Consider the following 12,825-nt stretch of genomic DNA (forward strand, 5'->3'; position numbering starts at 1 on the left):
AGCATTGCTCATAATATTTGCCCTATCTTATAGTCAACCATCTTTTTTATAATTAAAGTGAGTTCAGCCCTACATGATATGCTTGCCTTATCTCAGCTCCTCCTCCCTTCTCTCTTTTCACTTCTCAGTTCAATCTGTTTTATCCAATAAAGCCTGGGCAAAGGATTTCCTCTTCATGTAAAACAAGAATTTGTCTTGAAATTTCAGAGAAACACAGTATGTTTAATCCTTGATGTGAAATCTACACTTTCTCAGTAAAAAAAGTTGTATTGTTTGCTAAGATACCTCATGTTCTGTGTGTGGCTGCTCAAATGACAGTGTCACACCAAGAATTTCAAGATTCCTATACAATGGTAAGTTCTTAAAAGAGTTTCATAGGAGTCCCAGTGCCAATGGAAAGAGCATTGGTTTTTAACTTGAGGTCTGTGTGCATATCCTAGCAAGTTACTCATCTTCTTTGAGCCTTAGTTGCATTTTAAATTGAGAGAAATACATAAATTATTCATAGGAGAATTGCCTCCTAATGCAGTAAAAGAGAAAAAGGAAGAAAAATAAGGTAAAAAATGAGGAAAGAAACAAAAGAAAGAAAAAAATTGAAGGGGGATGAGAGCAGGGCATGATCGCATAGTAGCTCAGAGAATATTCTTCTACCTGGGGCCAGCCTATTCTCAGGAGGGGTTGTATGCTGGCTCCAGGTGGAGCTAAGAGAGAAGCTTAACAAAGTTTGACTAACAAGCATTTTGTTCTGATTGATCAGTGGGATAAATAGTTGAGGTTATAATTTAATGAGGCAAATATGGGATTTTGGAGGGTCTGTATTTGGCTTTGTCATAGGTAAACAAGGAGATTTTGTAAGTCTTATCAATTCTTATGGGGAAGGGTGGTTTTTTTCCAGTAAGCTCTTTCATTTTCTGGAGCATAAAGGGTAAGGACCCTTTAACATTCACTATTCCTAGAGCACAGAGCTCACATAAAATTCCACATTATCAATTCCCTGTTATCTAATGTTTGGCATGTTATTGAAAAACTTTAAAACCAGAAAAAGGAATTAGTCAATAAAGATCCACATGCATGCACTTATTTACCAACCTTCTGTTGTAAGGCCAAGACCTTTTTTGGGGGTGGGGGCAGTCTGCAGATTGAAATTTCTAATCTATTTTCTGGCATAAACTACACAAAACTTAGTTGTCTAGGATATTCAGCTTCAGGTTCTTTAAATAACATAAAGAAGCTTGACAAGCAATCTAAATAATTGAGTCTTTCTAGATTTTTGTGTTGTTTATTTTCCAGCCTTTATTGTCTTATTTATACCGAATACAAAATCTGTTTTTGCTGTCATTGTTTTAGTAACTTGTCTTTATAGTCTTTCTAATATATCCAACATAGAAGTTAACATTTTGACTAATTGTCCTTATAAAACATAAATGAGCATTGAATTTGGGAAAGGTTCCATATAGACAAGTTACTAAAATTGCATCATTCAAAGAAGTATTAAGTAAACTGATAACATACAATTGTTTGAGATCTGGATTTTGCTGTCAGCTTCTGGGAGGTAATCTCTAAGCCCTTGGAATGTCCTGCCTGATAGGAGTGTATTCATTTACCTGGGGACCTTGGGCCACCCAAACAGTCTCTGCTAACTATGATTTACAGTGTGGTCTTGGGTCATGTGGTAACAGCTCAATCTCTGGAAGGGTAGAGACTAAGATAAGCCATGTGGTGGTCACTCATGTCTGTGTGACCAAGCACAAACAAAAACTCTAGAAACCAAGGTTTGGTGATCTTCCTGGTTGGCAGTACCAGGAATGTTCACTTAACTCCACTGAGAGAGGACAACTGGAAGCTTATGTCTGGAACTTTCCTGGACTTGCCCCATGTGATTCTTTTCTAGCCCTATGTTATAGTAAACAGCAACTGTGAGCGTAAGTGCTTTTTCTGGAATTCTGACTCTTTTTAACAAATTATTGAACCTGAGGGTATTCTTGAGGACTCCCAAACTTTGTACTTTTTAGTAAATTCAATGTAGAAATTACCACTCACATTAAGTACACTCAAACATGAGTGAATATTGAATTAGTTGTTTTAGAAAGGCTTCATATTGGCAAGTTGCTAAAACTGGATCAAACAATTATAAAGTAGGTTGGTAACATATAATCGTTTGAGAAATATGGTTATAGTAACAGACTAGACAGCTTGTTTAATTCCATGAGTTGAGTAACAGATATCAGTAAAATATTGTATATACAAATATTGTATATTGATTAAGAAACTGAAGAGAAGCCCATTGTACCTGAGTCCACTCCCCTTAGAGACATGAATTTTAAGCCAATCTTATGTGTACTATGATGATATCTAAAAGGGATTTTGTACTGAGGAAATTTTGAAGATATCAAAAGGGCTTGCTGAGAATGATTGAAATATTTACAATTTGCCTGACATACTTATGGCCAATAAACTCAAAAGAGGATATTGTGGAATCTGATATAAATTCTCATTTCGAGCTCAATAAAGAATTGGTGATAATTATTAGAAAGTGCCTCTAAGAGAATAGTTTTGAACTGAACCAGATTCTTCTTAGATCAGATCCTAGAGATACTTCTGTGGCTCCTAATTGTCTGATCTTACCCATATTCATATTTTTCTTTAAGGTACTTTGCCTTAGATTTTTATTTTTCCCCCATGAATTTATTCAAAGAGTAAGTGGAGAGATTTTCATCAATTGGTTTATATATATTTTGGCTTCCTATGTTATTAACTGAGTGCTGGCTACTTGTTCTGTTGGTGAAGATTGGAAGTGATAGCATCATAGTGCAGCTCACTGCTTGTGTGATCTGGACTCTGTTCCCTTACATTCCCTTCCCAACAGCATATTCTCTGTAAGAGAAGTGTGTTCCATGTCATCATCGAAGGCTTGTAAAACTCATGTTGGACTAAAAAGTCACTTTATGTTTAAAATCAAGGATAAAATAAAATGTCTTTAATGTATAGCAAACTAAACATCCATCACATATTGAAGCAGCAGCTTATAAAGTGATATTTTTCAATCACTTCATGCTCCATTTTGCTTCATTTTAGAAATTTGGAAGAAGAATGACTGATAATTTAACCTCACTCAATGTAGATGTAATCCCTGGCTCCTTCTATACTTTTCTAAAATGGAATAGAGTTGGGGTGCCTGGATGGCTCAGTCAGTTAAGTGTCTGCCTTTGGCTTAGGTCATGATCTCAGGTTCCTGGGATCAAGTCCCACATAGGGCTCTCTACTCAGTGGAGAGTATGCTTCTCTTTCTCCCTCTACCCCTTCCTGATGCTCGTGCTCTCTCTCTCTCTCTCTCAAATAAATAAAACCTTACAATCAATAAACAAACAAACAAACAAACAAATAAATAAATAAAATGAAATAGAGCCAATCCCATAATGCAAGCCCAAAAGACAGTTATTGCAGGGTGATGTGTCACTATTTTTTATTCATCTGACAAAAATTCCAACTCTTTTTCTTCCTCTTTCCCTTTCTATTTCTTCTTTTAATGAACAATTCAGTTCTACAGGTATAGGTGGGACTGAACAAGGCAGTTGTTCAACCTTGCGGTAAGGGTGACTCAGTGGCTCAGACAGACACATTGTTGGAACCTGAACAATGTAAGAATGGTGTCCATGTAGGAAACTGCTCATGGCAGAGAATAAGAGTCAAGAAGAGTGAAGAAAGTGACCACATGGAAAAGTGGTTCAGTGGGTTGTCATAACCTAACAGAGGGTAATAAGCTGATGTCTACACAGGGAGAACCCTGATGATGAAGTGTGGGTGGTGAGGAGACCATCTGCATGGAGGATAAGGTAGTGGTAGTGATGAGACATGTGTTACATACTGGGGCTTGATAAATTAAGTGCTCAAATTAAGGATAAGAAGAGTTAGGTATATCACTGGGCCTCCCAAAATAGAAGACAAGAAAATTATAATGAATCCTGGACTGTTGGGTTGGAATTAGAGATGTTTGTGTGGATTTACAGTTTTGAATAGAGTCAGTTCTGCTATAAGGTGACATACATATTCCTAAAAACTATCATGTCATACAAAATCAGACAATAAAAAAAAAAACAGGGCTGATGAAAGAAATAAGGTTGGAGCAAACACTTCATCAGTGACACGTTTAAAAAAAAGTTTGGAACATAGTAAAAATGATAGCACAGTTAACATGTTAAATGGGTAATAAACACATAAATACTATATACTAAATACAGCATTTTACGTTTAGAAGGACCAGAAATTTGCTTGTGGAAGTAAGTATCAGAAGGATTGCAGCTTTGGAGTCATTGTGAAGTGATGGAAAAGAGAATTATTTGAAATCAGACAGATGGCATGTAGCACATAAAGTGAGTTGGAGTAGATGGTAGATGTTGGGTGTGTATGTGTGAGTACGTGCATGTATGAGTGTGTGCATGCGCATGTTTTACATAAGGCAAGGAAAACTTGGTTCAACTGGGTGTAGTTTTCTGTGTTCATCTTGTGTTTCTTGCAGAGGAAATCATGCCTAAGTAAACATGAAAGTTGCACTATATTCAAAGTGTTCCTTAATATTTCAGTTGTATTGGAACAAAATCACATTATGAAGCAAATGTTATAGCAGAACTCATTGTGTATATATATATATATATATATATATATATATGTAAATATTTATAGATGCAAATACACACACATAACTTATCTAGATATTCTCTATCTCCAACCACTCAGAGAACCTTGGAGAGGCAACATCGCAATAGCAATGAGCACACCTAGATCTCAGAATCTAAATACAAGTTTTCCTCAACTTACACTGGGATCACATCCCAATAAACCCATTGCAAATTGAAAATGTTGTAAGTAAAAAAATGAACATAATACACCTAACGTACTGAACATCACAGCTTAGCCTAGCCTACCTTACATGTGCTCGAAGCATAGTAGCCTACAGTTGGGCACAATCATCTAACACACAGCCTATTTATAGTAAAGTGTAGACCATCTCATGTAATTTGTTGAATACTGTATCAAAAGTGAAAAACAGAATGATTGTATGGGGACATAGTGATTGTAAGTGCACTGGTGGTTCACCCTTACAGTCGCATGTCTGATTGGCTGCTGCACTGCCGCAACCCAGCATCAGGAGAGGAGACACTACATATCATTAACTCCAGAAAGATCTTAGTTCCAAATTCAAAGTATGGTTTCTTATGAATGTATATTACTTTTGCACCATTGTAAGATTGAAAAGTTGTAAGTCAAACTATCATAAGATCATAAGTCGAGGACTGTCTGTCTGTACCACTAGAAGAAACCAGGACCTGGAAAAAAGACAGATTCCAGAGCTGGAACAAGGAAAGTATGAGATAAGCATGTGTCAGAAAGATGTAGGAAACCAGCCTCAATAGTTTCCCACTGGCCAAATCTGGGACAATTTTATTATTACATAAATAATGACCATACTGTAAACACTTGAATAAAATAAGAATTCATTAGTCTCTTTTGATATAAATCAGTAAATAAAAAATTAGAAGATTGAGGAAGAATGAAACATTTACATTGGGACATGGGACGTTTCCCATTGCTTTCCAACAAAACAAGATTAATTACAAAAGTAAAAACAAGAAACTTTAAAGTGGAGAAATAGGCACCATCTTCATCAATAATCACAATGATCTTAGTAATGGAGGAGGTTCAAAAACAAGTTCTAGGGGCAGCCTGGGTGGCTCAGCGGTTTAGCGCTGCCTTCAGCCCAGGGCCTGATCCTGGAGACCGGCGATGGAGTATGGCTTCGGGCTCCCTGCATGGAGCCTGCTTCTCCCTCTGCGTGCGTCTCTGCCTCTCTCTTCTCTGTGTGTCTCTCATGAATAAATAAAATGTTTAAAAACAAAACAAAACAAAAAAACAAAAACAAATTCTACCTGGTAGGATACAACGAGAAGCCTGTAGTTTCACTTTTGCGATATTACTGTACATTTTATAACTTGAGTCTAACCATTAGGAAACATCAGGCAAACCCAAATGGGGGACATTCTACAAAAAAACTGGCCTATCATTTTCAAAAGGGTCAAGGTCACGAAAGTCAAAGACAAACTGAGGAACCATTAAAGATGAAGGACTAGAGAGAAATTTACAACAGTAAATGCAAAATGTGATATTGAACTGGATCTTTTGCTACAAACGACATCATTAAGACATTTGGTGAAGCTTGAATGAGGAGCTCAGGATTTGATAGTTGCTTTGGACTGCATTGTGCACCCCCCAACACACACCAGATTTACATGTTGAAGCCCTAGCCCCCAATTGACTCTATTTGGAGATAGAGCTTCTAGAGGTCATAAGGGCAGGATCCTAATCTGATAAGATTGGTGGTCCTATAAGAAGAGAAAGAGATCTTCCTCTCCCTCTCTTTGTACCTTTCATCTCCTCAAGCCCTTCTCCGCCATCCCAACTCACACCTAGAAAGGGCCATATGAGGACACAGAGAGAAGGCAGCCATCTACAAGCCAGGAAGAGAGTACTCACCAGGAACCAATACGCTGACATTTTGGTCTTGGACTTTCCTGCCTCTGGAACTGTCAGAATATAAACTTCTTCTGTTTTTTTTTTTAAGATTATTTATTTATTTATTTATTTGAGAGAGAGAAAGAGAGAGAGAGAGAGGCAGAGACACAGGCAGAGGGAGAAGCAGACTCCTTGCAGGGAGCCGGATCTGGGACTTGATCCCCGAACTCCAGGATTTTGCCTTGGGCCAAAGGCAGACACTCAACCATTAAGCCACCCAGGCATCCCTAAGCTTCTGCTGTTTAAGCTGCCTAGTGTATTTTGGTATAGCAACTCAAGCTCACCACTGTCAGCTTGAAAATAATAATGCTATTTTCATGATTTTGATGGTTGTGTTTTGGCTGACAGAATATTTGTTTATAAGAACTATATACTAAAGTATTCAGGGATAATGAAGCCAGAAACTTACATAGTTCAGCTTTTTCTGAAAGCTTGAGATTGTTTCAAAATAAAATTATTTCAAAGACTTACAGAAAATCTCATTATTTCAAAGAGATATTGAGCAAAATATCCCAGTATTTTCCGAGGAGTTTTGGCCTTACTTTAATAGGATAATAGACTAAAGTATATAGAAAGGTAACATTTAGATTTATGTTGATGAAAAAATTGACCAAAAAATCAGCCAGCCTTCTTAGAATACATTTTTTTAAATAAACATATTGACCTGCATATCCAACAAACTCTAGGCTATATTGGAGCTTTAATTACTGAAAGGCAGAAATAAGATGGGACTTGAGACTTCCCTCCAGAACTAACTACATGAGTGCTGGATTTTGTGCCAGGCACTCCCATATATTAAGCAAGATGCAACTTTCTGCCTAGTTCATTGCTTTGGAGTAGGGATGTGAAAATGTGACCACGGAAACAGATCAGGCATTTGTTTGGGTTTTATTTGTTTTTACAGAGCAATATTGTTCTGTTCATGGAAACTACACCATGTGTAGAAAAAGGAACTTTGCAAGAACGGATTTTTTTTCAAGGTAAGTACTGATATTCCTTGTGACCAGAAAAGTTACTTGCACTTCATTCATCATTTCATCTACTTCATATATGGAAATCAAGAAATGGATAAAATTTGAGGGACTATAAATTCTGGTGTTTTTTTTATTGATGGAAATGTTTTCTTTTTTGTTGTTGTTGTTTTGTTTTTAAGTAGGCTCCATGCCCAGCGTGCAGCCTCATGTAGGGCTTGAACTCACAGCCCTGAGGTTAAGAACTGAGCTGAGATCAAGAGTCAGACACTTAATTGACTGAGCCACCCAGGCACCCCTGATAGAAATGAGTTCTTAGGAGAAATATATACCAATTCTAAATGCTGGGGGTTAAAATATCCCCACAGTAATCATGATTCAAGCAGAAGTAGCAGAATGCTCACATCTAAGATCCTCTTCCCTAGGCCTGATGTAATCAGGGCTGAGGTAAACTGCTGGTTATGTGGCGCCGAAATCTCAATCTTTGCACTAATACTTGAAATTTCACCAAGAGACATTCATTTCTCTGTCCTTTTATAAGTTAATCTCTAGAAGAAGCATTTGGAGTTGGTTGTAAAAAAAATTGGTATTTGAAGTTACAAGTGTGAACCTCTTTTAGCCAGAATCTCAGCTTCTTTGATGATAATATCTGAATCAGAGGGCTATTGCAAGAGTAAATTTGGACAGTTTATGGAAAAGCACCTAGTTAGTATAAATACTTTAAAAAATTAAAACAATATTAAGATGATTTAAATTTCTTCTAATTTTTCTTAAGTGCTCCTAAGTGTCAAAATGTTACCTTTTGTCCTCAAAATAACTCCACAAAGTAGATATTATCTCTTTTTATAGGTGAATAAAGAGACTCAGAGAGATAAAATACTTTTTCTAAAAACACATAAATAGTAAAAGACTAAGCAGGAGTTAAATTCAAGACCTGGCATACTAATGGGCAACTCCCTTCCTTCCCCCCCAAAAAAGAAGGAATTTGTCTAAAAGTGGACCTGGCAGATCTATACTTATTGTCAGAAGAGGTCTAGGAAGTTTCTTTGTCTGGTTAACAAGGACAAGATATGCTTGTTGGAGCTGTTCTCATTTAGGTTGGCTAAAATTGGGGTAGATATTTTTCTAAGAGATTTTTGATGAATACCCAGTGAAATAAGGCCAAGATAAAAGCTAAGATCATTAGTTAGAAAAGACTGGATTTTCTGCCCCCCCAAGTGGACAAAACATAGCACTAGGGATAGATAGAAGTTGGTGATTTAGGAAATAAAGCACAGATTAGAGAGATCTGACTGTTCATGAATTTGTTAATTCATCTTACTTGCTATTCTCCCCAACTGACCTATCCCACCAAACCACATCCACATAATTACACACGCACCAACAGATTCTATCTTCAAAAAGAAGGAGTGGTTCTCTGGGTGGCTCAGTGGTTTAGCACCTGCCTTTGGCCCAGGGTATGATCCTAGAGTCCCGGGTCGAGTCCTGCATCGGGCTCCCTGTATGAGCCAGCTTCTCCCTCTGCCTGTGTCTCTGCCGCTCGCTCTATCTCTCTCTGTGTCTCTCATGAATAAATAAATAAAATCTTAAAAAAAAAAAAAAGAAGAAGGAAGAATGGATTGAGGAGACATCTAATCTTTCATTTCATGAGCAAGTGGTCTCCAGGGGAAAGAGTGTTGACTTTATTTTCAATAGAGTTGAGTTTTGTTTTTGTTTTTTTGAGATTTTAAAATATTTTTTTATTTTAAGATTTATTTATTTACTTGGGGGAGGATTAGAGGGAGAGAAACTCAAGCAGATTTCATGCTGAGTATGGAGCTCAACTCAGGGCCTTTTCCCTCCACTCTGAGATCATGACCTGAGCTGAAACCAAGAGTTAGAGGCTTGCCTGACTGAGCCACCCAGGCACCCCTAGAGTTTTTAATTACTCTTCGCCTAACTGTATGCTTTTTTTTTTTCTGGCAAATTTTCCTTGAATTTTATTTAGATTCCCCTCTCCTCTTATCTATGACATTCTGTGTATGCTACCGTTCTAGCTTTTTAAATTATTTATTTATTTAAAAGAGTATTTATTTATTTATTTATTCATGAGAGATACAGAAAGAGAGAGGCAGAGACACAGGCAGAGGGTTCTCGAAGCAGGCTCCATGCGGGGAGCCCGATGTGGGACTCGATCCCGGGACTCCAGGATCATGCCCTGGGCGAAGGCAAGTGCTAAACCGCTGAGCCACCCAGGGATTCCTGTTCTAGCTTTTTTTTTTTTTTAAAGAAAATTTTTTAAGTAGGCTCCACATCTAATGTGGAGCTTGAACTCATGATCCTGAGATCAAGAGTCATGTGCTATCCTAACTAAGCCAGACAGTCCCTCTTCATCCTACATCTCTAATCAAACTACAGGACCTGTCCTGAGTTGAGCAGTAACCAGGCCTACTATTTAACTGGAGGATATAAAACCTTGGATTCCAAGAAGGGAAAAGAAGTTGATAGAGAACATCCCTCTTTTGTTTTGGATAAGAATTTGGAGGCAAGTGGCAGAGACCCAAGGGGTAAAGATTTGAGAACTATTGGTTTGCAGAAGTTTGTGAATTCCCAGGAAATGGTAATTCATCTTCTCAACTGAGCATTCCTGGGATGACAGTGGGACTCCTTTGTCCTCCATGAGCTGCAGGAATGCTTACCAGATGCAATGAGTCCTTTCTGGTCCTGGTTTTAGAAGAACACCAAGCATTGCATGACAAAAGGACTGAAGAACAAAGAGACTTTGTTCAAGCCTTAACTAGAGAAATTATAATTTCACAATCTGGCAAATGTCTGACATATTTTGCCCGATTGCTGTGCCTCTCTTCATTATCAAGATTGCTGCCACCCATGGTGCCTTAGCAACTGGAATTTAATTTCCCAGGGAACAAGCTAAATCAACAACCAACTGAAGGGGCGCCAGAACCCAAAATGAAGAGATTTAAGAGATACACAAAATAAGTGACTTCTAACAAAAAAAAGCTATTGCAGTAGTCCTCCCCTAGATCAACAGAGCTCTCTTATATGATAGGCAGTAAAGACTGTAGAAGTAAGGGCTGGGAAGCCTGAAAATATCTCAGCTTTCACCAAACTGTCTGAAATTGCAGTTAAAAATTATAGGCCAGTCTTTTAGATTTAGATAGGAACAAAGAATAGCAAAAACTTCCTGAAACTGATCATCCAAGTAGAGCTGAAAAATCAGCCAATTAATATAAATAGTATTATTTGATATCTGAAATGTTTTTTTTTTTGGAACAGATAAAGAATAAAAAAACGTTATTTAACTATTAACAGAGCCAGGTTAGATGTTGAAACTTGAACAAAATGCACCACATTCCTCAATAAACAAAGTTGTAAGAACAATTAAGGAGATTCAAGCATAACACATGCACACACATGCACACACACACAAGATATAGCTGCACCTATAAAGATGGACAATGATTTGCAAACAAATCAATAGATGGATAGAAGGAGCACAGAATCTCTGTTAAAACCAATGAAATAAAGATGGGCAATACAATAGATTTGGATAACAGTTCCAGTCAACTTTCCATGTGAATAACAGGAGTACTAGACAAAGAAAAGTTAACAGATGGAGAAGAAGCCATTAAGTAGTAGAAGGAAGTTTTTCTGAGCAGAAGTCTCAAATCATCAAATTAGGATGCTTCACCAAATTCTAGACAAGATAGATAAAAAGAGCATATTCTATTATGAAAAAAAAAGACCATTAATTCCAGAATTTTAAAATAAGAGTACCGCTAATAAGAACAGCATTGTAGCAAGGCAGGAGAGAATGTTCATAAGCCAAAGGTTAATGGCCATCACAGCTGTGTTCCTAAGCACGTCACAATCATAGACTTAAAAAAAATACCTGTGTATACTCAAGATCCTCTAAGTTTTGCCTTATGATATGCAGGGAATAAGGGGGTCTCTGGACATCTGGGTAGTGAAGATGATTGTGATGATAAGCAAGACTGGGGATAGTGGATTTAATAAAATAAGCACACTGCAAAATCCATGTGAAAGAGACTCTGATGTACATTTGAAAGAAAACACCTAATTGTCTAGTGAAATACTTAAGATTTATAAATAGATTATACTTTTTCTCCAGAGGAATAAAATATTAAATAATTCACTGTTGTAATTTTTAATATCTAGCATCTAGTAGTTAAAGGCTCTGTTAATTTTACCAGGGCTTATTTCCTCACAGATACAAAGATATATCCTGACAAGATCCCAGGACTCCAGAAATAGAAGGAAAATGCTAAAAGGTTCTAGAGAGAGAAAAAAAAATCATATTTCTTTAGAAATGGTTTTATATGATTATGTCAGTTACCTTTTCTAAAACTTAGTTTCTTAAAACTTACCCCATAATAGGAGACATTAGCCTGATTATTTTGTAGTTAATACATAGTAACAATTTATTTGCATTGAATATGGACTAAATATGAGGAGTGTGTGTGTGTGTGTGCTTGTTAATAAAATGAATTCCAACCACCAAAGAAAGAAGAGCCAAAGACAAATGCTTTAATTTATAATAAAATAACATTTAATTTATTGGAATTTTATACAAAATAGACTTTGGTCAGATAGCACTTGAGCTCTTGTTGGAAATATTAAACATACAAAAAGAATTAAGCATAAGAATATTCAAGCAAAGACATATTACTAACGACTTTTTAAATCAATAAAGCGCCACCAAAAATAATTATATTCTTGCTCTACACAATATATTTCTTTCATATTTCTTTTTTTTAAATATTTTATTTATTTATTCATGAGAGACACAGAGAGAGGGAGGCAGAGACACAGGCAGAGGGAGAAGCAGGCTCCGTGCAGGGAGCCCAACTTGGGACTCGATCCCAGGCCTTCAGGATCCCGCCCTGGGCGGAAGGTGGCGCCAAACCGCTGGGCCACCGGGGCTGCCCTTCTTTCATATTTCTTATATTGATTTCTTAGGTATTGTTTTATTGGTTTTAGTTTTATAATCTTTGGGATTGAAGACATAGTATGTATATTAAGAAACTGACATAATCAGATGTGTTGATTTCTTTGTAAATTTACCTCTATGGGGAAAAAAAAAACCCGAATATATATGGAATATCCACCCTGGACCTACCCACTGGCGAAAGTAGTCTGGGAGTCCTAAAAAGAATCCATTTGACTGTTTTATAAGCCATATTCCTACAACTAAACAATCATTGAGTGTAAAGAAATAGCACCAGATTGTGGTAAGATTTTTCACATTGGACATTTGAGGCTCAGG

Source organism: Nyctereutes procyonoides, unplaced genomic scaffold, assembly GCF_905146905.1.
Source record: "Nyctereutes procyonoides isolate TBG_1078 unplaced genomic scaffold, NYPRO_anot_genome, whole genome shotgun sequence".
Lineage (NCBI taxonomy): Eukaryota > Metazoa > Chordata > Mammalia > Carnivora > Canidae > Nyctereutes > Nyctereutes procyonoides.